This window comes from Adiantum capillus-veneris, chromosome 8, assembly GCF_014529385.1.
Source record: "Adiantum capillus-veneris isolate H3 chromosome 8, ASM1452938v2, whole genome shotgun sequence".
Lineage (NCBI taxonomy): Eukaryota > Viridiplantae > Streptophyta > Polypodiopsida > Polypodiales > Pteridaceae > Adiantum > Adiantum capillus-veneris.
Window position 1 is genome coordinate 135045939 of NC_140938.1, and position 23542 is coordinate 135069480.

Sequence of the window (23542 nt, forward strand, 5' to 3'; positions counted from 1 at the left end):
AGGTCGCTCATCAACTATTTGCTCCTGTAAAACCAGGACGCACTCTGTGCAGATTGTATCTCCGCTGGCGCAGTCCACTATCATCTGCGTTTCTCGCCTGCAATATTGAAGTGTCTCCTTCCATTTTGCTACGAAGTGTCACGACAATGGAAAACTCTGAGTGTGTAAGTGCGGCATTTGATTTTCCACCTGCTTTAATTTTGAGCAGCTTTTAGCTTTTAGCTGTTTAGCAGTGTTCGCCATGTGGCACGGTCTTGCTTGGCCCTCATAGATTTATTTTTTTAATCCAGAAAACTAACAGTTTTACATACATTTATTCAATACTTTTTGCCACTTTCACAAGAAAAAGGGATTAAACACTCTTCCAGTTTTTAATAAGCCTAATTTTCTTGGTATAAATTCATCAAACCAAAGTCTTCGAATTAAAGCACGCTCTTAAGTCCTAATTTGGCTACATAGGGTAGCCAAATGTTGAAAGCCTTTTCTTTATCTGATTAGTAAAATTGGAAGATGTATTGTTCAGTAGGCTTCTTCATCTTGAGCAAGGCTACGTACACCATCTTGGAGGAGGTCTTTCTTTATCATCTTCCTCTTAGGTGAAGGTAGATATAGGTACTACGTGCCGTTTACGTAGTAAACATATAAATTTTGCAACTTATGGGTTATTTTGGGTGCATTTGTGGGTCATTTGTGTGCTGCAACGTTTATGCAGAGCTTTTTGGAGCTCTCAACTCTGCTTATTTGTCATCAAAATCAGTAGATTTCTCATAGATTTGCTATGTTGACACTCTGTGTGTGCCTACAAGTTGCGTTAGTGCTTTTCATTTCTTTGGCATGTCATTGCTTTGGTCATTACAGGTTCTCATCAACAATGTTTGATAATGATGCATTTCAAATGAGGTTGTCTACCGATGACAAGCTCAATAGCAACAATTATATAATGGTTTTCAAAGGTTTTTGGAATATTATCCACTGTGGGCATACATGATGCGTCGTGTATACCCACAATTATCCATTGTGGGCATACATGATGCGTCGTGTATACCCACAATTATCCATTGTGGGCATACATGATGCGCCATGTAATTGTTTTCAAAGGTTTTTGGAATATTATGTATGTTATTGATGTACGTCCAAAATCTTTGGCAGATTTTCGTATTGTTGAGGATGATGCGGGTCCTAGCACATCTAGTGCTATTGTTGCCTTACCCAATGTAGAACAGGCTTATTGAGATGGTAGAGATGCGTAGGCACTTGATTGCGTTATATGTTAAACAACCCATTGTCCCACACATTCGGTAAGCAAGGACAAGCAAGAAAGCTTGGGATAGTTTTGCACATCTATATGGAGAGCGCAATGAGGCACATGTTAACTATATCAAAAATGATTTTTGCAAATGGGAATCACTATTGAGGAGAGTTGGAAGAGATGCTCTCAATATCATGTCTCTATTCATGACGTATTAAAAGCAATGCATGTTGAGTTAATGATTTTTAGAAGAAGAGCTTGTGTCTTGATGATCAAGAAGAGCTGCCAAATGTATGTCATGCAAAATAATAACAATTTGCAACCTAATTGCTTGGGACATGGGGCAACAATGGATAACTTCACATTGCATTTTTCTAGATTCATGATCGGAGCAATTATATTGTTAAAGAGTACGACAAGATCTTGTATTTTTTTGTGATCAATACAATTCACTCACAATTGTGAGTTTTGCAAAAAAAAAAAAGGCTTCTTATTCACGAGAAGAAGGTGCATTATTTATAGTTGATGATGATGTTTTCTTCCACCATGACGTATCTTTTCATATCATGAGGACTGTTCTCACGTGTTCTCTTTCTCTCTCCCCTTTCATTGTGTAACTAGTATGTGACCCGCGCGTTGCTGCGGCTAGAAAATGCATGTCTTCTATTCTTACAACTACAAAGGTGGAAAATTATATAGATTCTATTATTCTACATACACTCTCTTGAATTTCAAAAAAAGGATTCACAACATCTCTCTGTGGATTCTCAAATAAAAATATACGTGCAAGAGGCAACAAATATTCCTTTAATACCAAGCTTGGCAAGTTCTCACACATTACGTAGGATTTTCTAGCCCTTATTCAATGGATCTAGGTTCTTTATAGCTATTGAAGATAAAACACACACACACACACACACACACACACACAAAGATTAATATTTATATTCTTCTCCTCCTCCTCCCTTCTCTCTCTTTAATTGGATAGTTCTTTGGGTTGGTGGTAGTTGTTTAATTCTCTCTCCCTCCCCAGTGGCCAAAAAAAACTTTAGATACTAAATTCCTTCATATTTGGAAGGTTTTCTTCCCTTCTAATTTAAAATTTAGAGGTAACGTTTCAAAATTTGTAGGTGACATTACACTTTTTTCTTGAACTTTTCTTCCAATTCGTGAAGTCTCCAACTTTTATGGTACTCGTCATACAGTAGAAGTCGCTTCTTGTAAAGCAACACACACACACACACACACACACACACACACACACACACACACACACACACACACACACACACACACACACACACACAGTCTAATTGTTTAAGAAAAAAGAGAGCTACAGAGGGACTGCTATCTCCATGATGAAGGAGAATTTAACCTTAAATAGCTTCTCAAAGGAGCTGTTGCACATCTTTGGTCAACATGGAAGATGATCGTGCCTATGTGTACCACATCTGAGAGATGCAACTGGCCAAGGGAAGTGAAGAAGATGTGTAGTGTCATTGCCACCCAATGATCCCATCTTGTGAGGAGTACCATCACCACTTGGTTGCACTCACATCAAGTTGGTATGTTAAAGATGGATAATTCCAAACCTTTAGAAGAGGTGAAAATAAGCATAGCTCATGTTTGGTCATTGGATGACTTATAGATAAGACTCGACATTGTCAAGTCCATGGGATTGGCCCCTAACGTGATGTAGGAAGAGATGAAGAATGGTTTCTGGACATCGAAGCATGTTGCTGGGCCGCTAGCCTTCAATGGATCATCCCCATACACATCCCACATTCACGCAAACCAACACTTGAAGAAAGAATTAATGTGTTAGACATCTTGCAAAGTCTAGATGAGGGATAATCTCCCTCTTCACCATCATCATTAGATGTTGGATCAATGGCACCTTCAACAAATAATGCATAAGGCACTGCGACACCTTCCTCTCCCTACCAAAACTTTCAAAGATTTAATCTCTTGTATCATTGTGTATCCCAACGCTGGAAAAAGGGCTAGGTTTAGTGCAATCCCACCTAGAAATGTATTTGAGTGTACGCTTACTGTAATCATATATAGGTTTTCCAAGTTTTTTGGGAAAAATATTGTGTAATGAAGTTTTTTATAAAAAAACTTAGGTTTACAGCGATCCAACCTACAAAATAAAACCTCCAAATATAGTAAATTTTCCTCTAAAATTTCTCATATGTAGGTTTTCCAAGTTTTTGGGGGAAAGTATTGTGTATCTCAATGCTAAAAATAAACCTACATTCAGTGTAATCTAACCTACAAATATAGTAAATTTGCCTCTAAAATTTCTCATACGTAGATTTTCCAAGTTTTTGGGAGAAAATATTGTGTATCTCAATGCTAAAAAAAACTACCTTTAGTATAATCTAACCTACAATAATAGTAAATATGCCTCTAAAAATTCATATATGTAAGTTTTTCAATTTTTGGGAGAAACTATTGTGTATGTAAGTGCTAAAAAAAAACTACATTTAGTCTAATCTAATTTAAAAATTTTGAGATTTATCTCTAAAGAATAGATTTGAAGTTAAGAACTCCTACAAACTTTAGAAAATTTAGTGGAAAAATCATCAAATACACTAGATTTGCCTTTAAAATTTCTCATATAGGTAGTTTTTTTGAAAAAAGCATTGTGTACCTTAGTGCTCGAAGAAAATCTAAGTTTACCGTAAATATAGTAAATTTGCCTCCTTGGAAAGTGACCCCAAAGAGCAAGAACCCCATTAGGAAAATTTTGAACTCATTTTTTGGCCTTTTAAGAGTGCCACATCATCAAAGTTGTACAAAAGAAAGCAACCCGGTAGACCCTCTAAATATTGCTTAGAACCCCATGATATGACCTATCATTGGAAAGTTCTTGAAAAATGGATTCTAAAGAGCCAAGGTCCGAAAAGTTTGGATGACTTCTATGAAAGTTATGCCATTTTTTTCAATCAACCAGGTTTTGTTACCGTTACGGTAATCTAAAATCACCTTTTTCTAGATCTACATGAAGGCAATGTCCGATACATGCATGCTATATATCAATAGATAGCATTGAAGAGTAGATTCTAAATATCCAACCTCCGACAAATTTGGATCTTATTTGCACAAAAATTACCGATCCCCACTTTTTGAAAGCTATGCCACATCAGCAATTCTTACAAGGCCCATTTTTGAGTCCAAACTTTTCCTAATGCCTAAGAATGGGGGTGCCAAGGGCCACATAAGTGCATTCCAAGAGTCTACATTTAAATATGGTGTACATGTTGACCAAAACATCTTTCAAACAAAAAGGTTTTTTAAAAAGAGCCCCTAAATAGCCATTTCAATTTTCTCATGTCAAATACTTGCATGACGCCATATGCCTTTGAGATATAAGGATACGCCATTGTATCCGTACCCAAGCCCTCACCTTGCCTCATGTGAAAACTACCTAGAGCTTCCTTACCCTCACCCTTCATGTAGATACAGGTCGAGGCGGTAAGTCAATACTAGATGCCGGTAGTGGCAAGCTCGATCATGATGTGTATGCCAAACGTGGCAATTAGTAGGTCAAAGATTGGTTTTTAATCTCTAGTGATCGGTATGCTCGCAGATGCATAAAACATGCTATTCGATTGCTCTATGATTCAATCATTTGGTTATGGGGTTTTTTGGAGATCCGTTTCACGTTTAAGCTAGGAAGAAGCCATCTACCGTGGTTACATTGAGGATTGGAGCATCCAATGCTTGTAGCGGCAATATCTCCGAGTATCAAAGAGATGGTTTGGTTCTCGAAGGCCAATTGCTATCTTCAAGTGGCCATAAAAGTAGGGTCGTCTTCAAACAAAGGTAATCTCTTCAAAGCTTTTGGAGGTGATCGGCGTTCGGTGGGAGTGACCACTAAGCCGCAAGGTAAAAAAGTTTGAGTTCTAAAATAACGCCATGCTAAAAAAAACCAGAACGAGATGCTGTGTTTAGGGTGGCGCCACCAGATGGCGGGCTAGAGTAGGGAAAGTTGCTGAAGGGGCAATCATGCAGTTCGAGGCCACGCAGTGGTGCATGGCTTGAAGCAACCAACGAGTTGAAGTCCGTCCAATGTACATGTGGAAGTCATGCAGGGGAGAAGTCGTCCACATCATGTGAGAAGGAGAGGAAAGCTGCGCAAGATGGGGGGGTGGCCAAGTGCGTGGGCAGAGGTAGGAGAAAAGAGCCATGCAAGGGAGTGACAAGGGAGAGCATTAGATTATTGAGAAGAGCCTGAGAATCCGAGGACTGAGGAGTCGCCAAGGTCGATCAACAACAAGGACCACGAGGGGCCATATGTAGGGCTGAATTGAGGGGTTGCCGTCAAGGCCCTAATTTCTTGTAGAAGGAGTCCACCTGAGGCCATGTGCAGGTGACGAGGGAAGCCAAGGATCAAGGTGGTGGGCTGCAAAGGCCAGGAAGGACTGCCATAGGGGAGGTGGGCGGCCAGTGAACTGAAAGGGTGGAGGGCTCTAGAAAGCGAGGCCAAGCGAAAGTGCTATCTGAAGGGTTTGGAGAGGGCGTTGGAAAGGCGTTGCGGAGGTCAAGAGCAAGGGGAGAAAGAAGAGGATCCACCAAAGGGCTGATCAAGAAAGAGAACGCCAAGGGCAAGAGGAGGCAGAATGATTGGCACTTGAGAAAGCAAAGGGAGAATCATTAATTGCAAGGGGGATTCCTCGAGGGCTGAAAACTGATTGCAGGGAAATCACGGGCTGAGGGTGGCCAATTTTTTTGGAAGGAGTGACCGGGTGTGTTGAAGGAAGGCCATACGTGTAGGAGCCGACCTCGATTGTATCTGTATATGTTGTATTAAAGACTATCCCGAATCTAATCAAAAGATCATTATTTTGCCCACTCCATCTATTGTGTCTTGGCATCTTCCTTTGTGCTCAAAGCTTGGGGCTTGTGTGTGGACCCTTGGAGTTTGTGTATAGCAAAAGACACAAGAACTTCATGACCAATTCCTTGTTGGAAAAGTAACCCATTTTCCTATTGATATTGATAGCCGTTTTTCGGCTCTCCGTAATTGCCATAGTGAGCTACCTCACCCTACCAAAATCACCCAAACACTATGGCTATCCCTACCATTTCACTGTAAATAGGCGTGTGTGAGTTAGGGGACTTTTCCCATATTTTCTTAAAAAACCCTCAATTAGCTAGTCACTGGGCTAGTTGAGTCAAAAAAATAAATAAAATAAAAAAAATAAAAATATTATGGCCCATTTGTGTGTAAATATTGCATTATATATATGGCCTAAATATAGGGATTTTTATAATTATTTTGGTATTTTATTTAAATATTTATACTTAGGTGTGTGTTTTATTAAACCTATGTACACCTTCTTTTATCCTCTTACACCATAAGTATATTTTTTGCCAATATGTACATACTCTAACCTTATATTTTTCTTTTATACAAATCACTCCCACATTTTCACCCTCACCCTCGTGAAAACAAAAAATTGATTTCTACTCATTGGTCACGTTTATTATATTATTTACTTGTATACCTTTTCGTCTTTCACCCAAAATAATTCAAAGAGGGACCATATCATATGATTCCAATATCTTTACATATCCATAATTCCTCCATATTTTTATTATTATTTTTACTCATTATTCTAACACCATGTGCTCATTGAGCTAAAGTCCATGAATAGTCCATACACTAGTCCCACCATGTATATATTTCTTTATTCACCAATAATCCTCCTCCATGCATGTGTCAAGGGCAACTAGGATACTTTGTATTATGATATGACAAAGGAGGGGCTCACTCTTGGATGCATTGTACAAATTCAACAAAGGAGGGGGCCATTGAAGACTTTTTGTGAAGAAAAAATAGGTCTTTTGGTGGGATTTTTAAGATCCATCTCCACTCCGAATTTGGAGTGGTGGTCAAAAGCAAAAATGTAGCCCCGACTCTAAATAATCACCTCAAATTTTTTCATGATTTTTGAAGCTACTAGCGGTGAGCTATGATTTTTTGAGTGGACCCAAGTTTGTCCACTTTTCTCATAAGTAGCCCATAGTCTTCTTTCACCTCTTTCCACACTTCTACACACACACATTCCTCTCAATCCCTCACTCAAACCTGAACCTTCAATGGTTTCTCTCACCTTCTTCACCATTAACCTCCCCACTTACTTCCATAGCTCTCATATGAGCTCTCCATGTACATACACCATCTCTATGCCTCTCTATTATCTCCAAAGTGCAATTCCATCTTACTCCTTATATATATACATAAATTCAGCATGTATACCATGCTTAACCTTTGCAAATCAAGAGATCTCATCAACGGAATTACCATTTTCATCACTATAATCAACCTTGGCGGCGGTGGCGTAAAGAAGGGAAGACGAAGAAGAAGATCGATAGTCATTTTGAGAACCTACACAAGTAAGTCCAAAACTTCTTCAAGCTTCACCATCACAAGGATTTTCTCACTTCATTCAACCATCTTACTTCAACCATCCACCCCATTCTACACATTGTAAATATATCATTAACTTTCTAGTGATTACTAACACTAACCACTAACATACTAACACAAAATAGCCATTGACCTAACCATAAAAGACACCTCACCTCAAAACATGTGTATAGTAACTCTCTCTCTCTCTCTCTCTCTCTCTCTCTCTCTCTCTCTCTCTCTCTCCCTCCTTACTTACTTTCACCTTATCTACCATCAATATTGCTCTCTTTTGAGCCCACACCCATGACTCAAGCAGACAAAGAAGACCCGCAATGTTTTGATATTCAAAAAAATCATAATCCTGATTTGTTAGCTTGTAAATTAGGATTTCCAATAATCTTAATGAGGGGTCTCCAACCTATAAATAGGCCCCTCTCCTTCTTGTAAAATAACCTCCAACATCTCACATAGCACCCCAACACTCTATGCGTGAGGAGAGACTTAGGTGTAGCAACCACTTGTGAGCTTCACTCTTGGTGTGAGAGAAGCCTTCAAGCTACACATTGCAAGTGAGAGAGCGTGAGTTCCACAAATCTCAAAACCACTATTGTACATGCTCCTTCATTATCAATAAATTGAGGTTTGGTGCATCAAAGACGTGATTCGACGTTCAAATCTTCGTCCTTCCATTTGTGCAATACGGTTTGGTGAATTCAAGGTGACTTGTGTATTTTGAGTTTTTATCGGTTGATCTTGATTTTAGAAAGTGTTTTAGTGTGTTTTTCATTGCCAGTTTTGTGTCCATTGTAAGAGGGTATTGTGGTGAGAGGTCTCCCACACCCTAAGACAGTGTGTGTGTGTTTTGGCAATGATTAGCAATCACTAAGCATTGAGTGAGTTTTTGTACAAGCTCTACGATAGAATCATAACGAACGATCTCCATTTGCAAGTCACAAATAAGGTATTACGCAAGATCCATTCCTCTCTCTCTTCCCTTTGCTCTAGCTCTCTCTGGTCCATTTTGTGTGTGTCTTGGTGTGAGGTTGTTTGTGTGTGTTTTTTTTGTGGTGTATCTTCTTGGTTGTGAAAAAATCTCTCTTGCGTCCTAGTTCGCATACCATAACTAGGTGGTGCCCCTATCTTGTTTGGGTTTGGCTGTGGGTTTGTTGTTTTGTTGTGCTTGTGGTTGCCCCAGCCCCAATCGAGTAGCAGGGGAGCCTTGAGGGGTGTTTAGAGGTCGCTTTTCTTGTTGCCCACCCCGGACCGCCTCAATTTTGGTGCCCCCACTGAGGACGAGTGGTTGTGTTAGCATACACAAGGTAAGTCTTCAAAAACTAGTTGTGTTTACATGAACAATCCACCACCTCCTAATCCTGCTCATGCAATTCAATTTAATCAGTTTCATTGGTTGCAAGGGATTAGGATAAATGTTCGTATTGATAGAAAAATACTTTTTCAACAATGTATTGTATTCCTCTTTGGTGCTGAAGCATTAAGATATATTCTACAATCTCCAAATCCTATTATACTCCCAGTTGTAGACTATAATGTCTCTTTTGATGTACATGTGTTTATCTTGTTTTAGCTACGTTGATGAATCACGAGGACTTGTATCGTACATTCATTCCTTTGGCTAGACAAGACGTGCATATAATAGTTGGCACAAAGTAACAATTTCAACGTGTTTTCCATCGTATGTTTGAACCTAGGCAAGTAGCGGCTATCAATGCGTCAGTCAATCCGTTCATTTTGCCATTGATTCGCTATGATCTAAGCTTTGACGTTTATATTTTCATTCTACTTTGAAATTTGATTTTGCAACACAAAAAATAAAAAAAGAAAAAGAAATTTCTGAGTAAAACCAGCAACATGGATACAACTAGGCAAATGAGTGGTTACCCCTTGTTCTTTAGTGAGCCTGGGGAGGATGCAGAATTATTTTTAGCAAATTTCAAAATGTCTTGCCGTATCAAGAGGATAGTAACTGATCAGGAACGTGTAGAAATGTTTGAGGTAGTCCTTAGGAAAGATGCTAGCACTTGTTTTGACTCTTTGCCCGAGGAAGTTAAGGGGAATTACACGGAAGTGTTGAATCGTTTCAAGAAATACTTCTTTGATCCCCAAAACACTCAAAAGCTATGGCAAGACATTGTTTCTCATAAGCAAAAAGACTTAGATGACTACTAATTGTACAAGCAAGAGTTTCTACGTCTTTGGGCTGTATGGGTGAGAAATGTTGCTAACCTTGGTGATGGTGTAGAGTTCCTAAAGAAGGAGAGATTCATAGCTGGACTCTTTCCTGACCTTAAGGTAAAAGTTGAGGCGGGTGCACCTGCTACCTTTGATGCAGCTGAAACTAGGGCTGCTGAGAAATATAGAAAACTCAAGTGCTTAAGGGGAGAGGTTCCAATAGAAGGTCTGAAACCCAAAGGTAAGTCACAAACATCAACATCTAGGGAGCTTCCTGAGGTAACGGCAAAAGTGATTGAGAAGTTAAATGAATCGTTAAGAAGCCTGTCAATTCACCTTGCACAAGCTGTAGGTCCAAAGGGACAAGCCAAGAAGTCAGAAGAGCGAGATCCACCACAACCTAGGAGAGTCTTGCAATGTTGGAATTGCGGAGAGTCTGGACATGGGATGTATAATTGTCCTTGGCCCCGTGGGGAGCCAGGGAGACCTAACTTGAATTACCCAGTGATGAATGCAGGTGAAGGAACTAGTCAGCAACCACGGCTTCTACAAAGGCCAAATGGAGTAAGACCACCTCCACAAGGAGTGGAAGGAGTTCCACCTTTGACATAACCAAATGTGCATGTGGTAGAGGTGACAAATTCAAGAGAGGTTGACATGGAAGCAAATGGCATTAAGCGTGGCCGAGGGAAAGGTAAGGAGAAAGAAGGAGTTACATCACAAAGTGACCATGGACGAGAAAAGAAGGCAAAGGAGACCAAGGAAGCTAAGAGGACTCGACGTCGTATCAACCTCCAAGACTTCCCTCTTGGACATGGTATGGATCCATACAACCTGTTGGAAGACATGAGAGGTAAGGGTCTTGATATCTCATGGCCTCAATTTCTTGCATTATGTCCACAAGTTAGGAGGGATTTAACAAGGGCAGTTAGCACTAGGAGAAAGGTAAAAGAGAGTGTGCCTGTTGTAAAAATTTCACAAGCTGAAATGAATAAGGACATTACACCTGTGCTAGATTGTTACATAAAAGGGAGATTGGTTAGGAAAGGTCTAGTGGATGGGGGTGCACAAATTTGCATCATGAGAGAGGGACTCATGCAAAGACTAGGCATGCACATCCATGAGACACTTGAAATCAAAGTCAAGATGGCAAACAATAGCAAGGCTAGGTGTGTAGGCATTTGTAAAAATGTCTTTGTAGAGGCCTTTGGCATTAAGAAGGCGGTGGATTTTTATGTTATGTCGACCAAGGGAAGTGGTTATCCATTTATCCTAGGAAGACCATGGCTAATGAAAATGCGAGCTTTGCAGGATTGGGAGAGTGGAAAGCTAATTTGCAGGAATGAAAATCATAAGAAGGTTGTCTTTGACATGAAGGAGCAACGCCAAGAGGAGGTCCATGAAGAATCATCTCAAAGTGAGACGGAGGAAGGCTGGACCGATAGCACTTCAAAAGGAGAAAGTAGTGGCAGCATTACTGAAGAGGAGTCTTCCATTGAAGTCATGGGGGTAAGGTTTAATCCAAACAACCAAGAGACCTCTTGCCCAGGTTTGGAAGAGGTAGGTTCCCAAGAGAACCAAAATGTCCAAGATGAAGGAATGTTAGAAGGTATGTTGTCTACAACACTTACAAAGGACGAAAGAGAGGAGTTCAAATGTGTGCTAAGGAAATTTCCTAGGCTTTTTGCTAAAGACTACACCGATGTGCGTAGAGTAGATGATGTTCAACACAAAATTGAGTTGAAGCCAGAGGCCACACCTAAGGCTCAGAAGCTACGAAGGCTAGGAGTCATCAAGGAGCACGCTTTACTCAAGGAGGTAAGAAAGCTTCTAGCAGCAGGTTTCATTTATCCAGTGGAGAATTCGGAGTGAGTCTCTCCCGTTGTTGTCACTCCTAAGAAGAACGACAAGTGGAGGGTGTGTGTGGATTACCGTCCACTCAATGAGGCAACAAAAAGAGATCACTTTCCCCTCCCATTTTAGGATGAGATACTAAATGAGGTAGCTGGTCATGAAAAGTACACTGTGTGTGATGGGTACTCGGGTTACTTTCAAATAGGTATCGCATTGGAAGATCAGTTAAAAACAACCTTCATCACTCCTTGGGGTTGTTATGCTTTCAGAGACATGCCATTTGGTTTGAAAAATGCTCCTGCAACATTGCAACGTTTCATGAACATGGTGTTTCAAGCATTATTTGGAAAGTCAATTAGGGTGTTCATTGATGATTTCTGCATTTATAGCTCATAATCATTGCATCTACAAAGGGTAGAAGAAGGTTTAAAGAAGCTGTATGACATGGGAGGTCAGCTCAACCCTGACAAGCGTCACATAGGTGAGGATGAAGTGATCTTGCTTGGTCACAATGTTTCCTATAAAGGCATTGAGGTGGATCCTTAGAAGGCAAAGGCTCTTATTGAGCTCCCATCACCGAAGAGTCTTAAGGAGGTCATCTCTTTCATTCAGAAGGTGAAGTATATGTCACGCTTCATTCACTTAGCCTCGGAGTTAGTTCACCCTTTGCAAAAGTTGACACAACAAGTAGAATTTGCATGGTCTAATGAGCTTGAAGAGTACTTTTGTAACATTAAAGTCATTTTGTCAGAGCTACCAACACTCATGCCTCCTTATTGGGAGTACACATTCTTTGTTAGCTCTAGTGTTGGGAAGGAAACAATTGGTGCAGCTTTATTACAACAAGATCCCCACAGTACTAGGATGCGACCCATCTACTTTGCTAGTAGGGTCATGAATGCCTTGGAGAGAAGCTACACAGAAGCAGAACTCATGATGCTTTCTCTCATGTTTGCGGTGAGAAAGTTTAGATCCTACCTACTACCAAAACGTTTTGTAATTCTCACTGCAGAAAATTTGTTCCCTTGGGTGTCATCTCAAATGAATCTTAGTACTAGGATCTCAATGTGGATTATGGAGTTGCAAGAGTTCCAATACTCTTTCAAGGTAGAAGATAGTGTGTGTGCACAATTGGCAGGGATCCTTACTTATAGGGTACATGAGAAGGAGATTAAGGTGCCTGAAGTAAAGACCCTACCATTGCCACCACCTAAAAGTATTCCTAATGCTTTTACCTTGGTCTTTGATGGAGCTTTTCGACGAGTCACAGGAAAAGCAGGGGGAGGGCTAGTGTTGCTCAACCCAAGTGGAGAGGTGGTCATGAAAGAGAAGGTCAATCTACCAGGTTCAACTAGCAACAATGAAGCAGAATACGACACACTACTTCATGGTTTGAAGATGTGCATTGGCCAAGGGATACAACGTCTCATGGTAAAGGGAGATGCACTTCTCATTGTTAAACAGATTTTAGGCATTTGGGTATGCAAGAATGAAAGCTTAAGGACAAAAGTTCATGCCATTCGTAGGATGTTTAATCAATTTGAAGAAGTGCAACTGTATCATATTCTTAGGAAACAAAATGAAGATGCCGATTTACTTGCACAACAAGCAGTTACATGTGTCAAGAAAGAAGTGCAGGTCATCATGGTGGCAGCAGCTGTCAAGCAACCGAGATACCAGGGATTGGAGTCATTGACTCCCATTATTGGCTACATTTTGGAGGGCGAGTTTCCACAAGACTTCACTAAAGCTCAGAAAAGGAGACTCATGAAGAAGGCAAGTTTCTATCTCTTCCTAGAAGGCTGCCTCTATCAAAGAGGGAAGGATCAAGTGTGCAGAAGAGTACCAACTATCGAGGAAATTCCAAACATTCTAAAAGGTTTGCATGAAGAAACATGTGGTGGTCATTTCGCCCAAGAATTAACTGTGAAGAAGATTTTTCTTGCGGGGTATGTTTGGCCAAGTTTGCATGTGGATGTTCAACATTGGTGTAAAAGCTGTCACAATTGTCAGATAAATGGAAATAGAAGGTAGGTGCATGGCCCGAGGCAAATAGTGCTTGCAAATGGACCCTTTGAAAAATGGGGCATTGATGCTATGGGTCCTCTGCCTAGAACAAAGAATGGTAAACTCTACATTCTAGTGGCTGTGGACTACATGACTAGGTGGGTAGAGGCTCAAAGTGTGGCAAGGGTAAATGGGAAAACAGTGAGCAGGTTTATCTACACTAATATTTGTTGTAGATTTGTCACACCTATAGAGATTGTTTCGGATAATGGTCCGGGGTTCAAGAAGGGTTTACTCACAGAAGTTTGTGAAGAGATTCACATTCTACATCGTCATAGCACTCCATACTACCCACAGTCAAATGGTTTGGTGGAGAAGGCTAATGGTGTCATTGCAGGAATCATTAGAAAGATGGTGCAAAACAAGACAAAATTATGGAATGACTTCTTGGATGGTGCCTTGTGGGCATATCGAACCACATATAGGGAAGCCACGGAGTTCACACCATTTCACTTGGTCTATGGTCAAGAGGCTTTACAGCCTATCGAGCTCAACATTCCAACAATGCGGCTTCATGGAAAAGGTGCACAAGATGATCAAGAGGTATGGATGGATCGACTTCTTAAGTTAGTGGAGCTTGAGCGGAAAAGAGAAGCAGCTTACGAGTGCTACAAGAGGAAAGCTACGCAAGCGAAAGAAAAGCTCGATAAGAAACTGAAGCACAAAGGTATCAAGGAAGGAGAGCTTGTGCTAAGGTATGACAATCGACTTGACAATCGTTTTGATGCCAAGTTTGAAACTAGATGGCAAGGGCTATACATAGTCAAGAAGGCTTTCAATTCAAGTTACTATCATCTTATGGACTTGAATGGTAAAGAGCACTCATGGAAGGTAAACGGGTATCACTTGAAGCCCTATTTGAGTCGCCTTCTACCAAAGGATCTACCAAAGATCTGTCAAGAGGCCGCTGTCTCATGTAAGTATTGTTACATGAAGCATGAGTGTAACTCCAGCCAAAATTCTGAGGGGCCAAAAAATGAAGATCTCATCAAGGACTCTGAAGCACTCTCTTTGGAAAAGATGCTCTGTGATGGTACATGAATATACCATCATCCTGGTGGAGGGCTAATGATAGCCATTTTTCGCCTCTCCGTAATTTCCATAGTGAGCTACCTCACCCTACCAAAATCACCTAAACACTATGGCTATCCCTACCATTTCACTGTAAATAGGCGTGTGTGAGTTAGGGGACTTTTTCCATATTTTCTTAAAAAACCCTCAATTAGCTAGTCACTGGGCTAGTTGAGTCAAAAAAATAAATAAAATAAATAAAATTAAATATATTATGGCCCATTTGTGTGTAAATATTGCATTATATATATGGCCTAAATATAGGGATTTTTATAATTATTCTGGTATTATATTTAAATATTTATACTTAGGTGTTGTTTTATTAAACCTATGTACACCTTCTTTTATCCTCTTACACCATAAATATATTTTTTGCCAATATGTACATACTCTAACCTTATATTTTTCTTTTATACAAATCACTCCCACATTTTCACCCTCACCCTCGTGAAAACAAAAAATTAATTTCTACTTATTGGTCACGTTTATTATATTATTTACTTGTATACCTTTTCCTCTTTCACCCAAAATAATTCAAAGAGGGACCATATCATATGATTCCAATATCTTTCCATATCCATAATTCCTCTATATTTTTATTATTATTTTTACTCATTATTCTAACACCATGTGCTCATTGAGCTAAAGTCCATGAATAGTCCATACACTAGTCCCACCATGTATATATTTCTTTATTCACCAATAATCCTCCTCCATGCATGTGTCAAGGGCAACTAGGATACTTTGTATTATGATATGACAAAGGAGGGGCTCACTCTTGGATGCATTGTACAAATTCAACAAAGGAGGGGGCCATTGAAGACTTTTTGTGAAGAAAAAAGAGGTCTTTTGGTGGGATTTTTAATATCCATCTCCACTCCGAATTTGGAGTGGTGGTCAAAAGAAAAAATGTAGCCCCGACTCTAAATAATCACCTCAAATTGTTTCATGATTTTTGAAGCTACCAGCGGTGAGCTTTGATTTTTTGAGTGGACCCAAGTTTGTCCACTTTTCTCACAAGTAGCCCATAGTCTTCTCTCACCTCTTTCCACACTTCTACACACACACACATTCCTCTCAATCCCTCACTCAAACCTGAACCTTCAATGGTTTCTCTCACCTTCTTCACCATTAACCTCCCCACTTACTTCCATAGCTCTCATATGAGCTCTCCATGTACATACACCATCTCTATGCCTCTCTATTATCTCCAAAGTGCAATTCCATCTTACTCCTTATATATATACATAAATTCAGCATGTGTACCATGCTTAACCTTTGCAAATCAAGAGATCTCATCAACAGAATTACCATTTTCATCACTATAATGAACCTTGGCGACGGTGGCGTAAAGAAGGGAAGACGAAGAAGAAGATCGATGGTCATTTTGAGAACCTACACAAGTAAGTCCAAAACTTCTTCAAGCTTCACCATCACAAGGATTTTCTCACTTCATTCAACCATCTTACTTCAACCATCCACCCCATTCTACACATTGTAAATATATCATTAACTTTCTAGTGATTACTAACACTAACCACTAACATACTAACACAAAATAGCCATTGACCTAACCATAAAAGACACCTCACCTCAAGACATGTGTATAGTAACTCTCTCTCTCTCTCTCTCTCTCTCTCTCTCTCTCTCTCTCTCTCTCCCTCCTTACTTACTTTCACCTTATCTACCATCAATATTGCTCTCTTTTGAGCCCACACCCATGACTCAAGCAGACAAAGAAGACCCGCAATGTTTTGATATTCAAAAAAATCATAATCCTGATTTGTTAGCTTGTAAATTAGGATTTTCAATAATCTTAATGAGGGGTCTCCAACCTATAAATAGGCCCCTCTCCTTCTTGTAAAATAACCTCCAACATCTCACATAGCACCCCAACACTCTATGCGTGAGGAGAGATTTAGGTGTAGCAACCACTTGTGAGCTTCACTCTTGGTGTGAGAGAAGCCTTCAAGCTACACATTGCAAGTGAGAGAGCGTGAGTTCCACAAATCTCAAAACCACTATTGTACATGCTCCTTCATCATCAATAAATTGAGGTTTGGTGCATCAAAGACGTGATTCGACGTTCAAATCTTCGTCCTTCCATTTGTGCAATACGGTTTGGTGAATTCAAGGTGACTTGTATATTTTGAGTTTTTATCGGTTGATCTTGATTTTAGAAAGTGTTTTAGTGTGTTTTTCATTGCCAGTTTTGTGTCCATTGTAATAGGGTATTGTAGTGAGAGGTCTCCCACACCCTAAGACAGTGTGTGTGTGTTTTGGCAATGATTAACAATCACTAAGCATTGAGTGAGTTTTTGTACAAGCTCTACGATAGCATCATAACGAACCATCTCCATTTGCAAGTCACAAATAAGATATTACGCAAGATCCATTCCTCTCTCTCTTCCCTTTGCTCTAGCTCTCTCTGGTTCATTTTGTGTGTGTCTTGGTGTGAGGTTGTTTGTGTGTGTTTTTTTTGTGGTGTATCTTCTTGGTTGTGACAAAATCTCTCTTGAGTCCTAGTTCGCATACCATAGCTAGGTGGTGCCCCTATCTTGTTTGGGTTTGGCTATGGGTTTGTTGTTTTAATTTGTTGTGCTTGTGGTTGCCCCAGCCCCAATTGAGCAGCACGGGAGCCTTGAGGGGTGTTTAGAGGTCGCCTTTCTTGTTGCCCGCCTCGGACCGCCTCAATATTTCTAGTTTCAAGTGGAAATGTATAGGGGTATTCTGATTTCCATTATGAGAAAAGAATGGCGTTTTCATTTCCATGTTGGAATGTTTTTCATTATGTAAAACACTTCTAGGAATCTTTGCCATAAGGAAATCAAGACTTTCCCTCATAGGTTTCTTTGTGGCATGTGGGAATCTAGTTTTCATAATGTGAAAAAATCTTTCCCTCCCAACTTGAAAACATTTCCACTTGACATATTTAAATTTCCACATGAAAACTAAGCTACCATATGGAGAAATTAAATGTGCTCATGTACTTCAAATCGTATAAGAAGAGTTCGCGTTAATTTTTGACACCTCCTTTGTTCTTCATATTTTTAGCGTTTTTCATTGCTATAACTCAAAAATATTACCCCAAGATTGTACAACAAAGAGCAAACATGAGAGTTTATTTAGTGACCACTAGACCATAACCATAACTCATCCCTTTTAGAATCTCATACCCTCATGCAGCTACATGTCATTTCCTTATCTTTATTTAGTGAAATACAAGTGATGTGTTTCTCTTACTTATGGAAGATTAGTTCTAATTTATAAACAAGTTGGTCTCATAAATGCTAAATGCTAAAAAAATCACATGATCACATTGAAACAACTCTTTAAACAACCATTTTTCTTTCCTTAAGATTATTTCGATATATTTAAGAGAATAAAAAAAGAGAACTTATCAACATTTCATTCTTGAAGCGATTGAAATTAGGTAAAGCCTTCAAAAGGCTTTAGTGGCAACAATCCACTCTACATAACATCTCAAAAGATGTTCTTGATTTGATTTGCTAGTACAATGTTTGAAATGTGCTTTGTGTGTGATCTTTAGAACCCTTATGGTTGGCCAAAGTGATCCATACATCTCATCTACATCATTTAGACCAAGTACAACCATTGCAATTTCCTCCATGCGATCAATGATCAAGAGCTCCACCACAACCTTAAACATCCCATAACACAATAGTTAGTGGTTTGAGCAAGACACTAGTTTTCAATAATTGATTGACCATTAAAATTAACATTTTGTCAATCTCACCTCTTCTTCATAGCTCTCATTGAACCTTGGTGGCTTTTTAATAATTCTACATGACCTAGTTGACTTAGGCATCTACACAACAGGAAACCATTTATCAAAGGGTAGCATTAGCTAGGTGAAAACATCTTCACATGTTCAAACATGAGTTTCACACTCACTGCTGGATGATCTTCATTGCACATGGAAGGTCGAATTTTATTGGAGAGGTCACATAGTGCCTACACAAGATAGAGAATATTGATATTTGATGTATAATCTTGAAATATAAGTTTATTGCACAAACGCACCTTCCTTTCACTTGGAGGTGGTACCTTCTTTCTCTTTTTAATAAGCTCAGCGCTAGAGGTACTCTAAGATAAAAAAAGTTATTGTTAAGTGCAAGGCATATATCTCCCATAAGCATATCTAAACAAACATAAAATTAGATCAACTCAAGGTGCCAATGGTTACCATCACCGAAGATAGGCTTGCAAATTTTTTTGTCTTCTTCTTGGTATTGATTGATTTTTCCTATGAGTCAAAACTACAATTTAACAAATAGCTCATAATATTTATTAAATGGAGAGAGAGAGAGAGAGAGAGAGAGAGAGAGAGATGGGGAAAGAAGTAAAGCAATTTTCATACTCATATTACTTACAAAAGTTTCTAACTCTATGCTGCAAATCTTTTGTTGAGAAAAATCATCCCTCACACTTGAATGCTCATTACTGCCCAAACATTGCACATTGGAATCGTCGCTTGGCTCATTAAGCTCTCGTAAGACACTTGCGTGAGAGGGAAGTATGGTTTCCTACACATGTTTACAATGAATTACTTATAAAATAATTTTTTAAATATTTCATTTTTAAGAGTTTATTAGAACGTAGTTTACTTTTAAATACAAATAAGCCACTTAAGGAAGAGAGGAAGAGAGAGAGAGAGAGAGAGAGAGAGATATGTAAGAGGATAGTGCTTTTATTTTTGTAGTAGGTGTAGAGAGAACATATCCCTAAGTAAATAAAAGAAGAGATGGTGAAGGGAAAGATTTTATTTTTAGTCTAATTGATATGAAATAAAAAGATTGCTGACTTTTCTTACTATACTAGTGCATATTATAAAGGCATAAAGCATGGACATACTTTGCAAAAAAGAACTTGTGGAAAAGAGAGAAAAGTCCCTTTCCTATTTTACAATAGCATGAAATCATAAAGCATGAACATACACTTCACAAAGGATACAAGACCTCCTTCATTTTACAATAGTAGGAAGGCATAAAGCATGAACATACACTTTACAAAATAAAACTTCTGAAAAAAGAAAAAAGAAACCCTTTCCTATTTTACAATAGCTTGAGTAACATAAAGGATAGACTTATACAAAACAAAAGAAGGTAAAAAAAACCTTGCCTTAGACTTTCTGAACCTATAAACAAAAGATTAGAGCATAAACACACATGCTATCGTACATTCATGTAAAAGTATATGACACTGTGAGAAATGACTTCAAATTGACTTACAGCAAACACATTTTTCAAATCTATTGGAATTTGCTTATCTTTGCAAAAAGAATGACTCATTGTGCAATCTTCAAAGTTACTTTTAGGTGAGTGTTCCTCCACAATATTCATCGCATTGGTGATAAGCGATTCCTTTCAATAAAACCACCAAAGAAACTATGAGTGCAAGATATAAGACAATAGCACAAAATCAAACGAATACTTAAAACTTGCTAGAATAATGAGCTCTTTAAAACTTACCGGTGGATAATGACTACTATGGCAATCTTGTCTATCCAAGATATCTTTATCAATACAAGGGTGGAGGGTTTCATAGCTTGCTTGTAATTCTCCTTGCAAGCAAGCCTCCTACAATGTATATAATGCATAATTATATATAATAATATTATAGGTTTTCAATAAATTTTTCCAACAATTACCTCATCATTGTCATCGAGCGCAATGACCCCTTGGACAAGACCTGTGTAGAATGCACTTTGAGGCTGCCCCTCTTTAAGAAATGTTCTAGATGTATTACTCACATCGTAACCATGGGTGCTCTTAATAGGAGTGTCATTCATGAATGCCTCATTCTAAAAGATTGACAAATTGAGATGAAAATTAGAATAAGAAGCAAGAAATACATAAAACACTAAGGTATATACAATACCATTTGTTTTTCGATGTGGTTAGGAGCGACACTTTGATCAATGTTGTCGCCTTGTGCGTAGCAACGTTGCCTCTTTGCATCGACCACCCCCTTGCCACATTTCCTGATGTAGTTCCTATGTTCCAAGACCTTCATATACACATCTTCGACTCGCCATGGCAAGGGGCCAAGTTTTCCAAAGTCGAGAGGTGGAATTTGCTTCATATTTCCCTCAATAAAATCGAGAATTTGATTCGATTTTTTTTTACTATTGCGTAGATTAATGGACGAAAAATCCTCCTTGTCTTGCCCGCAAAAGCCATTTTTGAACAATTCTCTAATTTTCACCATGCCCTTATTAAAGGACACCCATGCCTCACGATAATGTTTTACAAGAAAGGCTTTCCCCACAGTGGTGTACATTTCCTTAACCTTCCTAGGATAGAATATTATATCATATGTTATTGGCCATGCATCATTAGTAGGGGTACCAATATTACTTACTTTAAGAACATTGAGAATATTGGGTAAAGTAGGTTTATCTTAAGATTGGAGATTGTATTCTAGAGCTTCGTTCCCTAAGTTTGTACTCATATTTTGTGATGAATGGAGACTTGATGATGTTTGAGGCTTTGGAACAAAAGTGTGACCACCCTCTAATACTCTATTGGACCAACCTACCAAGGCATGCCTATGGGCCACTGACCTTATACCTATTTCATTCCAGCCTTCAATGGTCATGTAAAGGAAAAGTTTTCCATTAATTGAATTGGTTAAAATTGCCTCAGAGTAATGAGATGTACCCAAAAGCTTTTCAACAAATTCAATCACTGCTGTAGTGTCCCATGCCACCACCCAACTAGTCTCAATGTTCACATTTGGAGAACTGCACATTGCACAACTCACAAGAGTGAAAGGGAATAATTAAAACACTAAAGCTAAAGACAAGACAAGACAAGACATGAGTGAAAATTTTTATATTGAAACACTACAAGCATTGGTAAAGGAAAAAGCATTGGTAAAGGAAAAGGTATTCAGTAGCAAAAATTGAGTGTTATATACCATTGAGAAGCCATCTCAATCCTTGAGCTGGAGGTATGGCGTGCCTGTTGAAAGGACTTAACACCCAAATGACATTTCGAAGTTGGAGACGAGGGTGGCCCGCCGACTGAGTAGAGAGAGTTTATGTTGGCGCAATCGAAGAGCATGATGTACGTGATGAAGCGCCAAATTCTTGAGAAGGAACTTCTCGAAGCGTTGTTGAGGAGAAGGTGGCGAGTCGATATTGTGCTGCAGTCGAGACAAAATTGGTTACAACTTGAGTTACAAACAACCATGATCAGTGGTCATTGAGTCGGAATGAAATGGAGAGGGAGGTGCACGAGAGTATGAGCATGCCTATAACGCTTGCGAGAATCACTCCTGGTTCCCAATTCTATACGGAAGGGCACATGAGTTGAAAGCTCTTCATGTCTGTAGGCGTATGTGCCGCTGCCAACACCAAATCTTCCTCGGTGCTAAGACACACATGTCACATATTATGGAGCATCGATTTTCTGCACCTCAGCGGCTCAGCCTTTCTACATAGTACAATCTGCATTCGTGTGTGTGTGTGTGTGTGTGTTTGTTTTGAGGCGAGAACCCAAAGATTAGAAGTTCTAGTTCTGAGAACGCCAGCGGTTCTGAGCGGGTAATCAGTTCTCACTGCTTGTGTGTGCGGGCGTTGTACAGTGTGCGCATTGTGTGTGTGTGTGGGCGTTGGGCCCGAGATCAATTGGCAGGGGCAGATGCTTTGAATTAGCGCCATTAGGCCACTGCACGTCGTCATACAGACTCACAGAGTGTGCGTGTCTGTGTGTGTGTGTGTACGTCGGGCCCGATATCAATTGGTAGGGGAAGGTGCTTGGAAGCAGCGCCATAAAGTAGTACGTGCCACGCCAAGTTGGGGGGCCCTCGAGCCTGCAATATTTCGTTTTTTAGCAGTCTGCACAAGCGGCGCCCAGGACTGCGCATTTGCAAAACCTCCCACTTCCCAGTGTGCAGCGCCACTGTCCACGTGTGTATAAGGGTGTGCTATCATGCCGTTTTCAATTTCAAAGATGCCCATTGAGGGCAAGAGGCAGTGTCCTCAAAATGGAGGCTGGTACACATAGCGTGGCCAACATTGGGATCGCTCACGTGGATTACAGCTGGCGCATGCGGATTGCTTGAGCAAAAGTACCAGCGCCCAAAGACAAGGATAGCGAAGCTACCTTTCCCATCCTCGGGCAGGGATGGATCTCTTGTTGTGTAGCTCGCCATTGTCTATGATGCAACCAATAGGCTGAGAAAGCCTTGCTAAAAAGCTGTATGTTTATTTAATTGTTATTTCAACTAGGCAGGCTGGTGTGTAAAGCATGCCTGCCCACCCCCAAACTCGGGCGAGCACCTGCCCATGAGTGTGTAAACGCCCTGATTTTTCCAAACATACAAAAATCCATTCCTTGTTTATTTCAAGATGCCATATCTCCTTTTTTTTCGTGTCCTCAACTGGCATTTTTGAAAGTGAAAATGGCACGATATATTAAGCTGAGACACAATTTTCACGAACACTGGCAAGAGGAAAAGGAGAAATTCCTCCCCAAAGTAGTGTAGAAACTTGAAAAAATTAGGCTAATTTTTTGAAATTTCCTCGAGGTTAATTCAAAGAAAATAGTTGTGTATTTTTTTTAAAAGGATTTTTCTCGAACAGTGTGTGTGAGAGAGTCTAGAGAGAGAGAGAGAGAGAGAGAGAGAGAGAGAGAGAGAGAGAGAGAGATAGAGAGAGA